At 37.0% G+C, this 18985-nt stretch overlaps 1 long non-coding RNA gene across 1 annotated transcript in view; it reads right to left on the bottom strand.

Moving 5' to 3' along the window:
- Nucleotides 1–18985, bottom strand: part of LOC113608074 (uncharacterized) — a 336338-nt gene that overhangs the window by 300985 nt on the left and 16368 nt on the right. Inside the window, exons 2-3 of the long non-coding RNA XR_003428206.1 lie at nucleotides 8074–8187; nucleotides 2204–2257 (exon numbers count right to left, since the gene is read on the bottom strand). This is a non-coding gene — a long non-coding RNA (uncharacterized LOC113608074). The remainder of the gene's footprint in view (nucleotides 1–2203; nucleotides 2258–8073; nucleotides 8188–18985) is intronic.

The raw sequence follows: 18985 nt of genomic DNA, 5'->3' as shown, positions 1-18985 counted from the left end.
CCTTAAGAGATCTAAACAGAATCACAGATTACACACCTTTCTGGACTAAGATGAAATCACTGACGACATTCGCAAACCTTATTCAGTGACATCATCTGTATATTTTATGAAGGAAGCCTTGGTATATTTGACGCTAATACATTTCTCTAATGTGACCAACTAAGAGTCAAGTTGGAAGAAAGGGAAACAAAGTGTGTAACATGGGCTGAAGGATTTGCCAAACAGAATGCAACGGAATGCCAAAGGCTCTGAGACAGACTTTAAGGAATGATAGGACGGGAAAAACAAACTGGCAATTTTTCAGAAAGAATAATAAAGATTAAACCATCGGACTTCCCTGGTGGTGCAGTGGTTAAGAATCCGCCTGCCGATGCAGGGGACACGGGTTCGAGCCCTGGTCCGAGAAGATTCCACATGCTGCGGAGCGGCTGGGCCCGTGCACCACAACTACTGAGCCTGTGCTCTAGAGCCTACGATCCACAACTACAGAGCCCGTGTGCCTAGAGCCTGTGCTCCGCAACAAGAAAAGCCACTGCATTGAGAAGCCCGCGCACCGCAACAAAGAGTAGACCCCGCTCCCCGCAACTAGAGAAAGCCCGTGCACAGCAATGAAGACCCAATGCAGCCAAAAATAAATAAATAAACACAGAGGACAATATATATCCAAGATGTTTGGTACTTTGCTACTAAGTTTGGAACTCAAATGTGAGGAAATATTTCTTCAGTAATTTCAGTAATCCCATTCAAACCACAAAATAGAACAATGGACCCATTGAGCATCCTCCATCTCCATAATAACTGAATATCCCTCATTGTTTGAACCGTGTCTAGGCTGTAAATTGCAATAATGAAGCTGAGAACATGGAATGTAGTAGGCGCTTGGTAAATATCTTTCGAACGAATGTATGGGTGAACTACTAGCTAAATAACAGGAGGTCTGGGTGTATGGCTGCACAAATCCCGCCAGCGCAGATAAAACAAAGCATAAAGGAGTTTGTATGTATCATATAAAGGCAAACATTTTAAAGACTAGGTCCAAAGCAGATTTGCTTATAGAATGCTATGTGGGAGAGTTCTTGGTGAACATATTTCTAATTGTGATAAAAATAGCAGCAGCACATTAAACACATTTGTTTATTTATTATCCAGCAGACATTACCAAATTAGTGTCTGTTCTTGTCGTTACTGTTTGATAGATCCTGTTTATTAAAGAATCGATGATTTCATCCTTGGAGAGAGAGGGATTTGTGATATTGCTATGGAATCTTTCTGCTATTCATTTGGGTAACATTTTGATCTTCTCTGGAATAGTACACATTGATCATGGCATGAAAATATTTTTTTGTCATCTTGTGTGAATAGTACCTAGAATTTGGAAAATATGCTATTCCACATGAAAGTTGAGGAACTTGCTTGAGGGCACATAGAAAATTAGGGACGGGACAGAATTATGTGTCCCAAGATTTAATCTGACCCTAAATTCTTTTGCTCAGAATAATGCTCTGTATTAATCCTTTAATTTCTAGGAACACATGCCCTTCTAACCAAAAAGCCGCCTTTCTGAAATTTCCTTTTGTAAGCTCCAATAACTATTTTGTTTCCACTACTCCTTGAAAACAATGTTTTTGTTTCAAGTGTCACAAAATCAAATGTCTACAGGGGCCAGGCAGGTAAAATACACAAATGAAGTGATGAGACAAGTGGTAAGTGACAATGAGCCCCAGTTTCTGGGGGATGTAGATGATGGGACTGCGAGAAACTGGAGATAAAAGCCCAATGTTGAAGATCCAACTTTCTGAGAGAGGGCAGAAATTCACATTTGTGTATAAGGCTTTTAAATTTCATTGTGTTTATTTTGGTAACTAATTAAAATGTAAAACACTGTCCAGGCCAAAACCACAGGCCAAACTAAGCATGTCTATGGGCTGCATCTAGTGAGAGGGACAGCTCACTTCCTTTTTATACTGCCAGATTGAGCTGCTGGGGGTATTTCGCTCTGTTTAGATTGGCTTTTAATTTATCATCAATCAATCACATTGAAGAAAGTACAGGAATGTCTTCAGTAATGCCAACATAGATGGAATTGTACAGCCTCCCAGGACGGCTACTCAGCAGGACAACACATTTGAAGTTGAGAGGTAGTGTTGTCTGCTAGTTAAGTACATAAACTCTCTTGCCAGGTTGCCTGGGATCTTTCACTTACCAGCCACGTAACCTTGGGCAACAGATGTAATTTCTTCCTGGCTCAGTTTCTCATCTGTAAGATGAAGATAATGACAGTTATCATGACAGTTACATGAATACACACACATACACACACGATACTTAAAATCTAAGTTAGTGCTATCTAATTATTTGCTATTACTTATTAATCACAAATCATAGTATTGTTGAAGAGTAACAAACGTTTACATGTTTATGTCACATTAGACAGCCACTGACTCCACAAGTGGCCTCAGAAAACTTTCTTCCTCAGACAGAACAGGTGCAAGAATCAGGCTGCTATGGTATAAATTCCCACTATTTTGTCTTTAACACCAAACGCCATCACTTCTTGGAAATGTCATAACTGCATATTTCAATGAGAGGAATATATAAACAAATTTTCAAAACACTAAAAATACTAGCAGTTAATAATATGTTAAGCTATCTTTTCATTTTTCCCTTCTTTGGAGATGATCCATTTTAAAGTCAGGGATATTCTGTTCCAGAGTTGAAAAGCAGAAAAATTAAAGGAACTTTATTTTCCTCTTTTATAGGTTTTTGAAGCATGAAACTTATTGACAGATGCTTGAGGTAGATATAAGTTACCATGCTATTTCATCCAAGACTGTTTTCACATTCTGGAGGTTTTAATTTTTTTAAAGGGTACCCCCAATTTTTTTGAATGTCTAGAAATAGAGAAAACAGAAGGTCACATGTCATCTTATCTATGTTACTGAAATAATCATATGTTTGTGATAGTAAATGATGACACAAAATTCATTTTCTGTGGCACAAGCATATTTACCCACCAATGAAAATTCAAGATATACTGCCCATTAAAGATTCCATAACTTTGTTTTTTATTTCCTGTACTCCTATAAATAAATTTAAATTGTCAGGCCCATGTTCTTTCATTCTACCAAATCCTTTCTTCCCAAGGCAGGAGAAGAGAATGGTGAACTCTCAAAAATAATGCTGGTTGAATTTATTAAGGTTGAGAACATCTCCTTCCACTCTGATCTCATCAAGTGCTGCTAGACAGTGGCCTTATGCTTATGTGAAACCCAACCCAGGAGCCAAGAAAAGCAGAAGTGTAGAAGCACTGACTCACATAAGATGGGAAGGCACATTAGAAATAACAGACTCCACACACCACCTCACTCTCCATTTAACAATGAAGTACCAATGCCCAAAGCGGGATGTGATTTACAAATGTACACCTGGATATCCAGGGGCCAGAAGCCAAACCCAATATTGCCAATTGATTAAAATATCTTTTCTATCCTGAACTGTGTCTACAAGCTTCTAGAAGTGTATTAAAATTGGAGATGCATAACTTACAACATTAACTGGTTTTCCTCTCATAACTATTTCAAAATGCTCAGTTCTTCTCAACTATGATGGGTGATGCACCAGCATACAAATCACCTGAGGTCTATGGAAACTACAGATTCCCAAGCTCATTCCAGACCTAATGGACGGGGAGGAGATTTAGAATTTGGCCAAATGCAGTTTCAGTATACAACTCAGGGGATTGTTATAAAAAATAAAGTTTGAGAACCACTGACGTCTAGGATCTGTGATGTACATTAATACAGGTGGAATTATTGGAATAGGGGAAAACATTCCTATTTAATTTACTCACAAATTGACAAACTTTAAAATCTCAAACTTGAGTGGTTAAACTGCTTTAAGGAATAGTTGCTTTATAAATTCTAAATGTGCTCTCGTGTATGTGTACTTAGTGATTTTTCATAGTCACTTTCTCATCTGGTTTTGAATCTCGGGGAATGACCCAAAATGACTCTTACTCAACAGTCAATGAAAGCATTTAGCACATATAAGGTTAAGGAGTTGTACTTTGCTGCACTTAAAACAGATGTGCAGCTAGAATTTCATCTTGTGTTTCTGAAAGGAGACTGTACGTGCAGGGTCAGGGCATCTCAAACCCAAACAATGGCATAGGAACTATCATCTGAAGATGATGCTTTTGTGGCACACTATTTCCTTGATTTATTCCTTAATGTAAAAGAACTACCATAATTAAAATGAAACATTAATATAGGTTAGAGTTTAAATTGTATATCAAATTTAGAAACATGTATGCATGTTTTAAAATGCATTAAACCAGGAAATGGCATTTCAAATATAGAAGATCCACAGACAAACATCTAGAATTTGAACTTAAATTTGGCTCTCTTCCTTGCCCTGCAGCCACTATTCCCTATCAGCATCATTCAGAATAAACCTGGCACTCTATGTACCATGTGGGTGAATTGAGGCTTTTTTTGAGATTCTATTTTAAGACCAAAAATATTTTTGTTTTAAGTTATTGGTAAATCCCCATGGATGCATGCTTAATATTTCATGACAAAGGAGCTATTTCTCCTTGTTTTCTGAAAATGAATATAATATTACATCATTTTTGTATTTTTATTGTGGTAAAATATCTCTGCTTATTACATTTCCAGTATGCATAATTCATTTTTATTATTGCCACATTAAACTGGAGCTGTTTTCTCGATGACAGCCATTCCTTTTAGACAACTAGAAACCCAGCACTCTTCTACCCATGATTTTACATCTTATAGGAAATGAATGTATTTAGAACAATAGTCAAAATTAATTTAACAATAGTCTAGAAAGATTAAGAAAGTTAAAATTATCCTTCTGAATTGTCACAAATTCATTGAAGATAATGAACATCTATAAAGTAGGGTGCATTATGCACCATTTTCATTACATTTTCCATGCATTTGTTTTACATTGCCATATAAAGCTAGAGCCATCTGTAATATTATCACACATTTTATTCACTATTATAGTAGGACATAGGTTGAGTTTCAAAGATTGCTTTCTGCAAATATTTGTGCAAAGATCTTAAATAAACTAGGTAGGCTGGATAAATGTTTCCCAAATTTGTACTAGATTGGTTCTATAATGACTCAGAAAAATATTAGTATGCTTATATCTAAAATTTTATTGGGAAATGAGGGGCAGAGAAATTCCATCTGATTGGCTGACACTTAGAAGAATTAAGACCAATAATCAACCACTTCCCAGGAGACAAATGCAAGGATCCAGATCCTTCCATATCTGGAGTGTTATATGAATGCAAATCTATGACGTGCTGTGAAACTCTACACCTGGGACCACATTTCTGCACCTGGTCAGCCTCACACTTCTTTTTTTTTTTAAATTATTTATTTATTATTTTTTTGGTTGTGTTGGGTCTTCGTTGCTGCATGCGGGCTTTCTCTAGTTGCAGCGAGCGGGGGCTACTCTTCATTGCCGTGCACAGGTTCCTCATTACCATGGCTTCTCTTGTTGCGGAGCACGGGCTCTAGGTGCATGGGGCTCAGTAGTTGTGGCACACGGGCTCAGTAGTTGTGGCTCGTGGGATCTAGAGCACAGGCTCAGTAGTTGTGGCGCACGGGCTTAGTTGCTCCGTGGCATGTGGGATCTTCCCGGACCAGGGCTCAAACCTATGTCCCCTGCATTGGCAGGCAGATTCTTAACCACTGCGCCACCAGGGAAGCTCTCAGCCTCACACTTCTAATCAGTAATCTCTCCAAAGTTCATTCTGGGTCAGCTAAATTCTTTACAATCCCATTAGCCTGTATAATTATGAAATCTCATTTTGCAGATGAGAAAACTAAGAGTCTGTGCCCTTAATAACTGTAGCATATAATTGGAAACATCTTTTTTTCTTTTCCTTTTTTGTAAATATTTTTGTTTCTTATCCTTTTACATTTGGTTGCAATTCCTTTTCTTTTACTAAAAATATTACCTAGGTGAATATACATAATACATGCTACCGTATTGCACATAAATAGTGTAATATGTCCTAGGTTCCAAATGTAGATATTTGTACCTTTCTGAAAATGGGAAGCATCCTTTTTTACGTAAATGAAACTAGTGACTAGTAGTGTAATATCTTTGGACTGAGAAGTCATTCCAGTCAATCCTAGCCAGTATTTTTCTATTGCAGAATATTAATAAGGCCTTGTTGTCTATAAACACTTAACATTTTCAAAGCGGACAACTGATTATTACAACTCCAAGGTAAGCAGGAAAGAAATTATGGTCTTTACTTTAGAGATGACATAACTGAAAGGAGGGGAACTCCAGTCAATCGACCTACCCAAGATTATATAGTTAAATAATGGCAGAGTTTTGTCTAGAACCTTGACCTTCTGATGACTCATTCAATGTTTTTGTAGTAGAATGTCTCTCAAATAACACTTAACTTTCTGATTATTCAGTCTTTATAGCTCACAACTTTTATGAATTTGATAATTTTTCAGAAATAAATAACTATATATGGAATACAAAATTGAGCTGAAAACAAAAAGATATGGAGATATAAAGCAAAGATGTAATAAATTCCAAGCATATCATAAACAATCATAAAAAATATTTTCTGGAACATTGGATTTGAATTCTCAAAAAATTTATTCTCCTCTCTGAATACCTACTTTCTCTGCTTATCCATTATCCCTGTTTTTCTACGTTCTGTCTGTAGTTTTGTGTCTATTTCCTTTTTCCTTTCTAAGGTCCTAAATTTTCATATTTTACAAGTCTAGCAGCCATATTAACCAGCCATAGTTTTGTCTCAATTCAAATTTTCAGTAGATATAACAAATATACTCAGCCCTGTCTTTGGGTATGTTTCAATCAAATATGATAAATAGGGTGAAGTGAAGACTCATATATAAATAAAACCACTGAAGCCCACCAAGTCAGGATAGAGGGCCAGGCAAACACCCAAAGCATGTCCACCGTTAATAAACACTTGTAGAACATTATCCTCATTGCCACAATAAAGGAAACACATGGTGTTATGGATGAACATGGAACACATGCTTAAACTAGACCAGAAAGCATCAAGGAAAGTTCCTAGAGGAGGTGATATATGAGGTGAGATTTGAAGGATGAATGGCTAATAAAAGTTCAGGAAAGACAATGAAGTAGTGTGTTTAAAGCAACGGAATCAACATGTACAAAAATAAGAGGTATCAAAGAGTTTGACATGTTAAGGGAACTGTAGGTATTGCAATATGAATAAAGCAGAAGGTTAGAAGGGGAGAATAACAAGAGATAAATCTGGAGAGTTCAATAGGGACCAGATTACAGAATGTTAACCAGGCTCACTTAGGGTTGCGATTTTACCCTAGAAACAATAATACTCCTTTAAGGAATTATAGGATCACCTTTTAAAGGAATAATAACCCTTTAAGGAATTTTAAGAATAGTTATGATATGGAAATTCTAATAATAATGTTAACAATAGCTAACTTGTTTTGAGTCCTGCTGTATCTCAGGAACCATGCTAAATGCTTGGCATCTAGCCAACATTAGTTCTCATAAAAACTCCAAAAGGTAGATACCGTGAGTATCCGTACTTTTCAGATGAGATCATTGAGCTAGTCAGTAATAAAACCATAGCCAAGAATAAATTTGAGGGGAGCAAGATTAGAGACAGATAAAACAGTTATTGGGTTGTTGCATCAATCCCAGCCTGAGATGACTGGGACTTCGTCTAAAGCAACAGACAAGAGCATGGAGAGGAAGGGTTGGAGAGGCAAGCGATAAAGGCGTCAGAACCAAGATGTTCAGATTCGATATGGGCGAAAGGGAAAGGAAGTAGCCAGGAGTAACTCCACGTGCAATGGAGAGGTCATCTGGGATGATAATAATGCCAGAAATGAGAAGTAAATTTGAAGAGAAATATGTTAGACTTGAGACATCTCTGAGATACAAAAGTAGAAATATCTAGTGAGCAGTTGAATATACAAGTAGGGGACTCAGGAGAGGCACCAAAAAAAAGGTAATTGCTCAAACAATTGTAAGGTATTTCTCACTCACATGAAATTCTAGAGCAGGTATTTCAGGCTGGTGGGTGGCTCTCCCTCATGCAATTATTCAGTGGCCCAGGCTGATAGTAGCTGTTCCAGGTTCAACATGTGGTTTCTCTAGTCTCTGTGTTTGGAGAAAAGAGTGGAAGTTTGAGGCCAGAGAAGTCCTCTTAAGCAAGTGAGGAGGAAGTTGCATATGTAACTTTTAATCATATTCCCCATGCTAGAACCACTATGTGTCCACACCTATTGCAATAGGGCTAGGAAACGTGATCCCTAGCTTAGTTGACACAAAGCAGTCAAAATTCTACAATTATGGAAGAAGCAATAGCTATAGAAGAGTAGCTGGAGAGTTTAGAGCCTTGGAAGTGAATTAGATTACCTAGGAAGAATGTTTAAATTGAGAGGAAAAGAAGGCCAAGAATGGGATGGACATATTAATAGTCTTTTTCAGTCTATGTGAGGGCCATCAGGGAGATTTCCTTGTCTTTTTGTAAATCTTGAGTCACATTTCTTACCTTGCCCCCTGCTTTTTTAGCATCTGATAACCTAACTCTTGATTATCTATTTCATAACATAAAGTACTATGGTAAGACATGACCCCATTTCCAGTTACAATGCCAGGTTTATCACCCTCACTGCCAAAATATACTGTAGTCTCAACCTTCTGCTTTATCTTCAGAGAAGGTCAGCTAAAGCCATAGAAAGCATTTTATAAAAATTTTGTATAACAGGTAATTTGTAGGACAATTAATATATTAGCTAAACGAGGTTTAAAGGGGTTTGAAGGAGATGAATGATGGTCAAACGCTCATAAGATAAAATTTCACAGGAATATATACAATACAGTTTCAAAAAACTAAGTTCATAAGAAAAGAGGTATCAGACCTTGCTTGACAACAGTTAACATAAAGACCTCAAGTTTTATTTGATCACAAGATCAATACGCAGGAACGCTGTGATACAGCTGCTAAAAATGTAAAGCAATTTAAGGCTTTATTAGTAGGTTTGGCACACACAACAAAAGATGTTGGTACACAAAACGTTTTACACTGAACAGTTGGGAGCGCCATGCTAGCATTTACAATGTATAGTCACCTTGAATTCTTCCTCTCCCTTTTGCTTACACTCAATTAATATCAGGTCCCATCTATTCTAGTTTTTAGATATTTTGTGACCCTTGTAATATTGAATTGGAATTGGAGATGTGAGTATGAACTCATTTATATATATACACATACATTCATACCCATAATATGTATACCATATAATTTTACAGAAAGAGGTATAAACACATGTATCAGTGTGTGTGTACATTTCTTAGATCTGTCAAATGGATGGGCCTATAAGTAAAGACACCACAAGAGCAATGATCACATCTAACACCCAGATTTTTGTCTCTAAATACCATTTTCCACTAAAAGGAACTAGGGCTCCTGAGAGAAATGAGCCCAGGGTGGGGCAGGGAAACATAAAATGAGTCTGGAACTTTCTGTTGTACCAGAAAGTAAGAAAGTGCTAAGATAGGGACATGTCAAAAAAGACAGGGGATCCAGCTTAATGAATACTAAAGAGAGTGGATGAAAGTTTGATGAGCAAGAAGATATTTACACAGTTTCAGCATAATCACCACAGGTTACTTACTAATTACAAAGAGAAAAAATAATAACTTTATAGTAAGTTAACCTAACAAACACAAATTTATTAAAGTTATCAAGGCTAATGTTACTCATAACAAGACAAAACCATATGACATGCTTCCTGATATGATACCCTGAGAAGGACACAACATCACTTCTATGCTGTTACACTCAAAAATACAAAACCTGAAGCTAATTGTAAGGAAACATCAAAGAAACCCAAACTGAAGGATATTCTGCAAAGTTATTGGCTTTACTTTTCAAAAACATTAAGATCATGAAAGAAAAAGAAAGGCTGAGGAACTGTTTTGGATGAAAGGAAATGAAAGAAACATGACAACACAACGTGTGATCCTGGATTGTAACCTGGACAAGAAAAAAAAAACTATATATTATTCAAACAAGTTGTGAACTTTGAACAAAAACTATGAATTAGATATAACATTGTACGAATGTTACACTTCCTGACTTTGATAGAGGTACTTTGGTTATGTAAGAGACAGTCCTTAGGAAACACATATTAAAGTATTTGTGCATAAAAAGAAGATATAGAGAGAGGGAAAGAACAAATGCTAAAGTAAATGGGGCAAAATGTTCAGAATTGTTGAATCTGGGTAGAGGATATAATAGAGTTCTTTGTAATAGATTTTGTAACTTTTATATAAGTAAGGAATTATCTCAAAATTAGAAGCTAAAAAGATAAACTTCTGAATCTGACCCAAAAAATTAGCAATAGGTCATTTCCCGAATCTGGTAAATACTTCCAATGCAATCTAGGAGGTTCAATCTGCTATATACAAAGAAAAAAATGGAAAAGTGTATAAAGTCTTTGGTTTACATTACCCCTGTTTTTCAATATGTCTTATTAAAACATAACCTGTACCCGGGAAATCATATCGTCATTCAGCAATCATCAGGTAGTCAGCTTTCAACAACGGAATTTCAAAAACTAAGAAAAATATAAAACTAGATCTAAAAGACTATGTTTTAGGATACTAAGTGTGACCTCAAATAATCTAAAAATATGCCACAGGTGTCACATTTGGGCATTTTCATCCTTAGGATATATCTGCCAGAGCTAACATTGAATGCTAAAAAGAGAATTCTTAGCAGAGTGCTCTAGCCTCAGAGTTATAATTCAACTTCACTAGTCACTAGATGAATTTTAAGATACCACTTATATATTTGGTATATTTGTATTCCTAACAGGAACCTTATAAATAAAATACTATTACCCCAGTTTTACAAATAAACTAAAGCAAAGAGATGTTGAGTAATTTTCCGAAGTTCACACAGCCTGTAAGAACGTGAGCTGAGACTCGAGCCCCATAGCGCCACCAAAGAGAGTGCCTTTTCTCCTTTCTCGTTCTACTGCTATGTGACTGACATAAAGACTCTAACACACATATTCTAAGAGAGACTTTGCTCAGGTGTGGTAAGTAGAAGAAATTCTATATAGAGTCAGTGTAGCTATCCTCTCACCGAGGAGTGTCCAAAAATGTTATTCATACTGGCAAAAATACATATGAAAAAACCTAAATGTCCAATAATAGAAATTGGTCAAATGAATCGCGGTAGATAACATTTTCAGAGAACGCTAATGATCATAAGAAAACAAATGCCATAAAATGATCATTAAAAAAGAGAAGAATACAAAACTATTTAGACAGTATGATTCACGTATATATACCTATAGAATAGATTTAGTATATATATGTGTGTATATACACATATATAGGAAAAAGCCTAGAAGGAAAGAAATGTTTATCACTGAGTATTGCAGGTTACTTAGGTTTACATTTGTATACCTTATCTTTATTTTCAAAGCTTTCGAATAGTAGTCTCCATTATTTCTATAATTTAAAAAAGCCAATCAACAGCACTAAAAAGATTCGATGTAGCTTTTGAAAAGATAAGAAGAAAAATAATAGACAAGTAAACCTAAGAAAGCTGGGAGACTGGGTCTACATTCATCAAATAGGCCAGGAAGTGAAACGAGAGAGTCCCAACCAATTGTAGGCTCTGTAAGGAAGAGATCTGGTGAGTCACTGACCAAAAGGGCTAGTAAACAGTATGGGAGAATTGTCAGTCTCACAAATACCCTCACATAGGTTTCCAATGACGACCCTGGTGCCATCTTCTAAGTAAGGGATAGCAAAAAAGAGTCAAGAGACGTGTAGTGTATCTAGTGTTTATAAAAACATTCAGAGAACAAAATCAAAAGTAATAAGTCTTTGAATTCAGAAATTAAAAAGAAATGAAAATAGAGCACTGAAACTATTCTGTACAATACTGTAATGATGGATACGTGGCATTTTGCATTTGTCAAAACCCATGGAATGTACAACATCAAGAGTTAACCTTTAATGTAAATTATGGACTCCGGGGCATAATGATGTGTCAGTATAAGTTCATCAATTGTGACAAATGTACCACTCTCATGTTGATAATGGAAGAAGCTGTGCATGTGTGGAGACAGAGAATATATGGGAACGCTCTGTACTTTCCACTTAATTGTACTGTGAACCTAAAGCTAGTCTAAAAATAAATAAAGTTTCTTAAGTAAAAACTAAAATGAAAAAGAAATAAAAATGGAATTTTCTTATAAAATCTAACACAGTTCTCTAATCATTCCAACTTTAAGCTATGAAATCACTGAAGGAGATTTAATTGGATTGATTTAACTTGGATTGATTTAATCCAGTTGGATTTAATCGAACTTAAATGTTAATATCTGCCTCTATATTTTATGCCTACATTCCCTAAGAAGTAGAATTATTTTTTAGGTGAGTGTGCACATGTGTGGGCATGTATGTGGACTCATAGATGATAGAACTAGCTACTAGAGATAAAAACAATTAAAGGCAAGTTCTTGCCCTTTAAGAGAGTGGATAGTCTAGCAGAGAGGCAGACATGCAGTCAGGGCCACCTCTGCTGACATACATGCTGTGCACTGCATGTACTCCAGGGGGTCATCCACATAGCTGACTAGGAAATGACTGTTATAACTTGGAATTGCTTGGCGGTCCTATAAAAAGTTACAGAACAAAAAGAAGGGTGGGCCATGGGGGCCTACATGACTAGCCACCCAGTTTCTTGGGGGCAGTGATGGAGGCTTCATAGACCAGGTGATGTAGAACTTGAGACTAACAGGATGAAAAGATGGACTGCACGTTCCAAGCATGTGCAAAAGCAGAACTGGGGAAGAGAAGATAGTGTTCCATGCGCCTGTAAAGTAAAATGCAAGGTGAGTAGTGACAAAAGATATAATGGTGAATTAGGCAGGGACCAGAGGGTTAGGATATAGAAAGTGAAAATTTTATACTAAAGGCAGGGAGTGAAGAGACATGAGGAGATATGAACAAGGACATGACAAGATTCGATTTTCATTCTAGAAAAATAATCTTTGGGCAGCAAGGAGGTGTTCCACACTAAAGACAGGAAGCCAGTGAACTCAATACAGCAATAATCTAAGGGAAAATAATGAGGATCCAAACTGGGGTGAGTGGTGCAATGGGGAGGAGAGGAGGAAAGAGACCAAGAGCTACTGAGAAGGTAGAATCCTGGGAGCTGGCATCTAACTGAACATGGTGGTGAAAGAGAAGACAAACTCACAAATGACTGCCCAGGCCACCTGGCTTGGTCACTGGATGGATAATGATAGTCTTTTCTGAGGGGGAGAACATAAGAAAGGGATCATGTTCCAGGGGAGAAATGAGCATGCTGAATTAGGAGTGCCTGTGTGGCATCCACATAGAAATGTGCTGATGACAGCTGGATATTTGGATCATTTTCCTTTCACTGAAATAGAAGAATCAGTGCCTTCAGGATCTATAGCTCCTCTCTGTTTGCTATGTGGACACACATGAGAGGACCACACAACCTGTCAGCTCAGAGACGACCTTCACCCTGGGAGCAGGGAAAGAATGATGCTAGACTTGAACCAAGGTAAACAGTTTCCTCTCTTCTAAGGCATCATTCTTCTTCTGCCTGGGCTGCTGTTCTAGAGAATGCTGGCAGGATACAGCGTGTGTTTTCTCTCTGATCAGGAGGGTGCCTAGCTAGTGTCTTCATATGAGAAAATGACAAAAATGAAGCTGAGTATACACACAGTGAGTATTTAAAAACATCCAGTTCAGAAAAAACAAATAAACCACTAGCTATCTTGCTACATTAGCACCAAAAAAACACATTTATTATTAATAATATCACTGAATGAAGCCCTCTGGTAGGCATTCCATAAAAATCATTAAACACTGTCCATCATCCAAGAGATTCTAGAGAACAAAACTTCAAATATAAAAATGGCACACAGAAACTCAGCTTTAAAGTGATTGAACATGAACAAATACATAAATATCAAAGTGTGTAGTTTGAGGAATGGGGAGCTCAGAGATCTGTACTTGGAGGCAAAATAAAATATAGAGAAACAGACGCTTCCCTTTCAAACTACTAGGACATTGAGGACACAAAACTTTAGCTGTGTGTAGAATGATGAGTTTGGACTTCTGGGAATAGGAAAACTTTCCACATAAAAGAAACAGCCTAGAATAGTTTGTAGGAAGAGGTGGGATAATCTGATAAAAGGAGAACTGTGTCAGTTTTCTTGGGGAGAGCTAATCTGTTGGATCTCTGAGGTAGAGAGTAGGGAATCATAGTTGCAACTTTCAATGGGGGGTCGTTTTGATTAATGTTACTGATATAATGCCTGCACTTATTACTTAATAATAGTAATTGCTAAATTGAACTATGTAAGTTATGAGTACATATAAAATTCACCCCATATTGTGGCTTATTAGATAGAAGTAAACTTCGAATTACATCATAGTTTTCTTATGCATTCTTTCCAGGGTTAATTTGAGTGCTGTTACTTCTATTGTTATAGGTTTCCAGTTTTCAAGTATAATGACAATGTGCTTAAAAGTGCATATTTTAGCAATTAAAAATACATTTCTATTTTAGGTGAGAGAAATAAGCTGCATGACAAGAGGAACTCTTGAACAACAAAGAAATTATTGTCATCCAAATATCCTTAGTGATTAAAAAATAAAAAGAAACTGAAAAGAATTCAGAACATGTTCAGTACTACAATATTTCTGCCACAAAATATTGGTATGATGAGCATGTTTATAATTGCAACCAAACAACCTTCACCACTGGTAACTATAGGGGTAGAACAGCTTTTGCAAACTATAGCTTGTTAACAGAAATTTACCAGGCTAGAATTCTTTTATTCCTTATAAACATTAATGATAATATTTATTTTAAAAAAACACCCAAATAAAGGCAGTGATTTATCTTTTTAAATTTACAAGTCAGAAAGACAACACATGGGGCTTCTCTGGTGGCACAGTGGTTAAGAATCCACCTGCCAATGCAGGGGACACGGGTTCGAGCCCTGGTCCGGGAAGATCCCACATGCCGTGGAGCAACTAAGCCTGTGCGCCACAACTACTGAGCCCACATGCTGCAACTACTGAAGCCCGCGTGCCTAGAGCCCGTGCTCCGCAACAAGAGAAGCCACTGCACTGAGAAGCCTGTGCACTGCAACGAACAGTAGCCCCCACTCACTGCAACTAGAGACAGCCCGCGTGTAGTAACAAAGACCCAATGCACCAAAAAATAAAAGTAAATTTATTAAAAAAAAAAAAAAAAAAGGACAACACGCAACTGTCATTTAGAATTGAATACTTTTTTTTTTTTTTTTTGCGGTACGCGGGCCTCTCACTGTTGTGGCCTCTCCCGTTGCGGAGCACAGGCTCCGGACGTGCAGGCTCAGCGGCCATGGCTCACGGGCGCAGCCGCTCCGTGGCATGTGGGATCTTCCCGGACCGGGGCACGAACCTGCATCCCCTGCATCGGCAGGTGGATTCTCAACCACTGCACCACCAGGGAAGCCCAGAATTGAATACATTTTTAAATCTTCATCAAGCTGATCTGAGAGGGATTCACTTCTCACTCCAGTGTATGCCAAAAACTGAGAACAATAATAGCAATAACAAAACAATTTCTACTGAGCACGTACTATATGTAAGGCATTGTTCTAAACGTGTTCCATGTGCTGAGTAATCTAAACCCCAAAATCCCTGTGAGGAAGTACCTTACATGATGGGAAAAGTTAGCACTATCTACAGTTTTAGGCCCTGAAACATTCTCATAAAGATTAGTTAATGTGTTCTGAGTACTAACAGAGAACAGGATACAGTATAAAAATTTCAACTCCTGAATTAAGATACTCACAAAGAAATTTAAGGATGTACTATAGGAAAGAAATAGTAATTGGACTTTAAAGAAGATTTTTAATGAGGAGAAGAAAATTTGGCGGATGAAGAATGTGGAAATTTTAGAGCTGAGTCAGATTTGGCCCAGAAGAAGAATTCACAAGAAAAAGGATATTGAAAGGAATGGAGAAAATCTGGTAGAGGATAGAGACTCATCTTTAAAATAAAGCCAAAGCATAATCCTGGTTCTGTTGCTGTGTTTTTTGTTTTGGGGGGTTATTTGTCATTCTATAACTTGAGCTATTCACAAAGGCAGTGTGGGTAGAAAAAAGGGTTCTAGACAGAGGGTCCAAAAAACTGAGTTTTCACCTTTACTCTGTCATTTATGACATTTATGGCTGTGTGACATTTTACAAGTAATTCTTCTCTGAGCTCTATTTCCTCACTCGTAAAATAGGGGCAATGAGAGGTAAGTATTGTTGTGAATATTAAATAGATAATATCCTTTTAAAAGTGTAAAATGCTATACAGATGAAAGATATCATTTGCATTAGTTTCAGGTTCAGTCACTGAACATTATTCTTCCTTTTCTTGATGTTTTTTCTTGCTGGCATAACAAAGTATCTTGGCATCAGCTTAGAATTCAACTATGCTAAGCTTTTGAAATTCTTAAGTAGAAAGGCAGTTAGATGACAGAAAGGGAAAGTGTTTCTGAGCCTGGAGCAGGACTGAATTCCTGAGCCCACATTTCAACAACCCCTATACTCAGGTTAACAAGCCCTAAGTTAATAGAATTGTTCAGCCAACCCAGTCCATTGCTCATCAGGGAATCTATCCTTTGTGGACAGTTCCGGGCAAGGGATAAGCCTGATCTTGGAATCAGACACAACGGAACAACAGATAATACAAATGACCAACTGAACAAGCCTATATTGTGGTAAGAGATAGTCTATTTTCTGATCACAGTATATATATCTTGGAGAAGTTTAGGTTAACGGAACGTTACTGTATATATCGTAGGTCTAACCCTCTTCCTCACCACCCTGTCCTGATGAACTCAGCTGTAACAGTGTCCGGAGGTTTGGTATTACACAACAGCGAGTAGGGGAAGGAGAGGCGGCCAGTCTGTGCCTCAGAGTTAGGGTGGTGGTGGCTGGAATCAGTGGAAAAATATCATACTTTGTGCCCAAGGGAGTGCCATTACCCCAGAGCCAGAGGCAATGGCAGAAAATCATGTAATGTATCCACTGGGGCAGAACAAAAGCCTGAGCCAAGATCTGGAGTAAAACAGGACAGAAGAACTGAGCCAATGAGGCAGGAAACCAGCCTAACAGAATTATGATTTGCTGTGCTGACATTCAGTGTAGATTCACTAAAGGAAGGTACAATTAAAGAGTGTATAACTAGAGTGAGTATAATACATACATGTATATTTATTATTATTGTTGTTTTCACTTGGTTTTTTTTTTCTAACATTTTGAATAAACACCTCCATACATAAAACATTTCAAGACATAATTAATTATGGATTATTGATTATGGGGACACCAGCATCAGGCACCATCACAGCAACATCACTCTGACCACGAGCTGTGATGCTGAACCTTAGGATTGTGACAGTCTTTTGAGTTTTCTAGTTGTTTGGATTGTGAGCAATCAAGAGTCTATGCAACATTTTCCAACTTACCGATTTAGAAAATTCATGAATCACAAAAAGTAAATAAAAAGTCAGTGCCAACAAAGGAAAATCACAAAGGCACAGACAGTAAAATATTAGGAGGAATGACATTTATTCCAGTAGCTGCGTAGAAAATCAACTAACAGCTTGGACAAGTGAATTGAAGTGAAATACAATGAAAACCTGGGAAAAAGATAACTGACTCCTGGAGAATGGTTAATTAAACCTGGGAGGAAAGACAAAGTCAAGGTGAATGATCAGAATATTTGCTATAGATGCTGCTTAAAACTTTGATTTCGAATCTTGAAATTTTCACTGATGAGGTGTAATATACCCCTAAATTCTAATCATGTCCACAGGTTATAAATAGATGTAAAAACTTGACGAAATGTTTTAAAACAACATATAACGTGATAGTTTTGAAAAATGGAATGGGAGACAGAAATTGAAACATGGAGAAAAAAAATAATGCTCATTTGTCATAAATTCTGAAATTTATACCTACTATTCCTTTCCTTAGGTAAAGGTCAAGGGGGATAGTAAAACCTAGAGAGGTGGATGGCTTAAATTCTTCAGGGAAGCATAGGTTCAGACGTGTTATGTGGAGGAGCTGGGGTCTCATATAAAAACTACTGCACTGTGCAATGTCATCTAACATTGATAATGTATGTCAGAGTGTCTTGGTCTCTTAACAAAAAGGATTGTGGGATGTTATGTGATTTTATGTTGCTGACAGCAGCCCTTGCCTTACCTTGAATCCATGACTTTAGATAATCTGGATGTCAACATGTTTTCCCGAAAGGGAGAAAAAAAAAAACTGTGACACTTTTCAAAGTATGTAGGAGAAAACCAAGGTGAATGTGGATAACTAACTCTTGGGATTTTTATGATAAAATTTAAAATAAAATTGATGACTTCTTTCTAGAGTTTATAAAAACTTACGCCAAAATAATAATAATAGTAATAATAATAATAATACAAGGATGTTGAATATAATGAAATATGGTACGATAAGAAAAATGAGGTATTTAGGACTTCTGCCCATTTTTGGATTGGGTTTTTTTGTTTTTTTTTTTATTGAGCTGCATGAGCTGCTTGTAAATTTTGGAGATTAATCCTTTGTCAGTTGCTTCATTTGCAAATATTTTCTCCCATTCTGAGGATTGTCTTTTGGTCTTGTTTATGTTCCTTTGTTGTGCAAAAGCTTTTAAGTTTCATTAGGTCCCATTTGTTTATTTTTGTTTTTACTTCCATTTCTCTAGGAGGTGGGTCAAAAAGGATCTTGCTGTGATTTATGTCACAGAGTGTTTTGCCTGTTTTCCTCTAAGAGTTTGATAGTGTCTGGCCTTACATTTAGGTCTTTAATCCATTTTGAGTTTATTT

This window comes from Aethalodelphis obliquidens, unplaced genomic scaffold, assembly GCF_003676395.1.
Source record: "Aethalodelphis obliquidens isolate GAN/ISIS:26980383/991018 unplaced genomic scaffold, ASM367639v1 scaffold3, whole genome shotgun sequence".
Lineage (NCBI taxonomy): Eukaryota > Metazoa > Chordata > Mammalia > Artiodactyla > Delphinidae > Aethalodelphis > Aethalodelphis obliquidens.
This window is presented reverse-complemented; position numbering and strand designations above follow the sequence as displayed.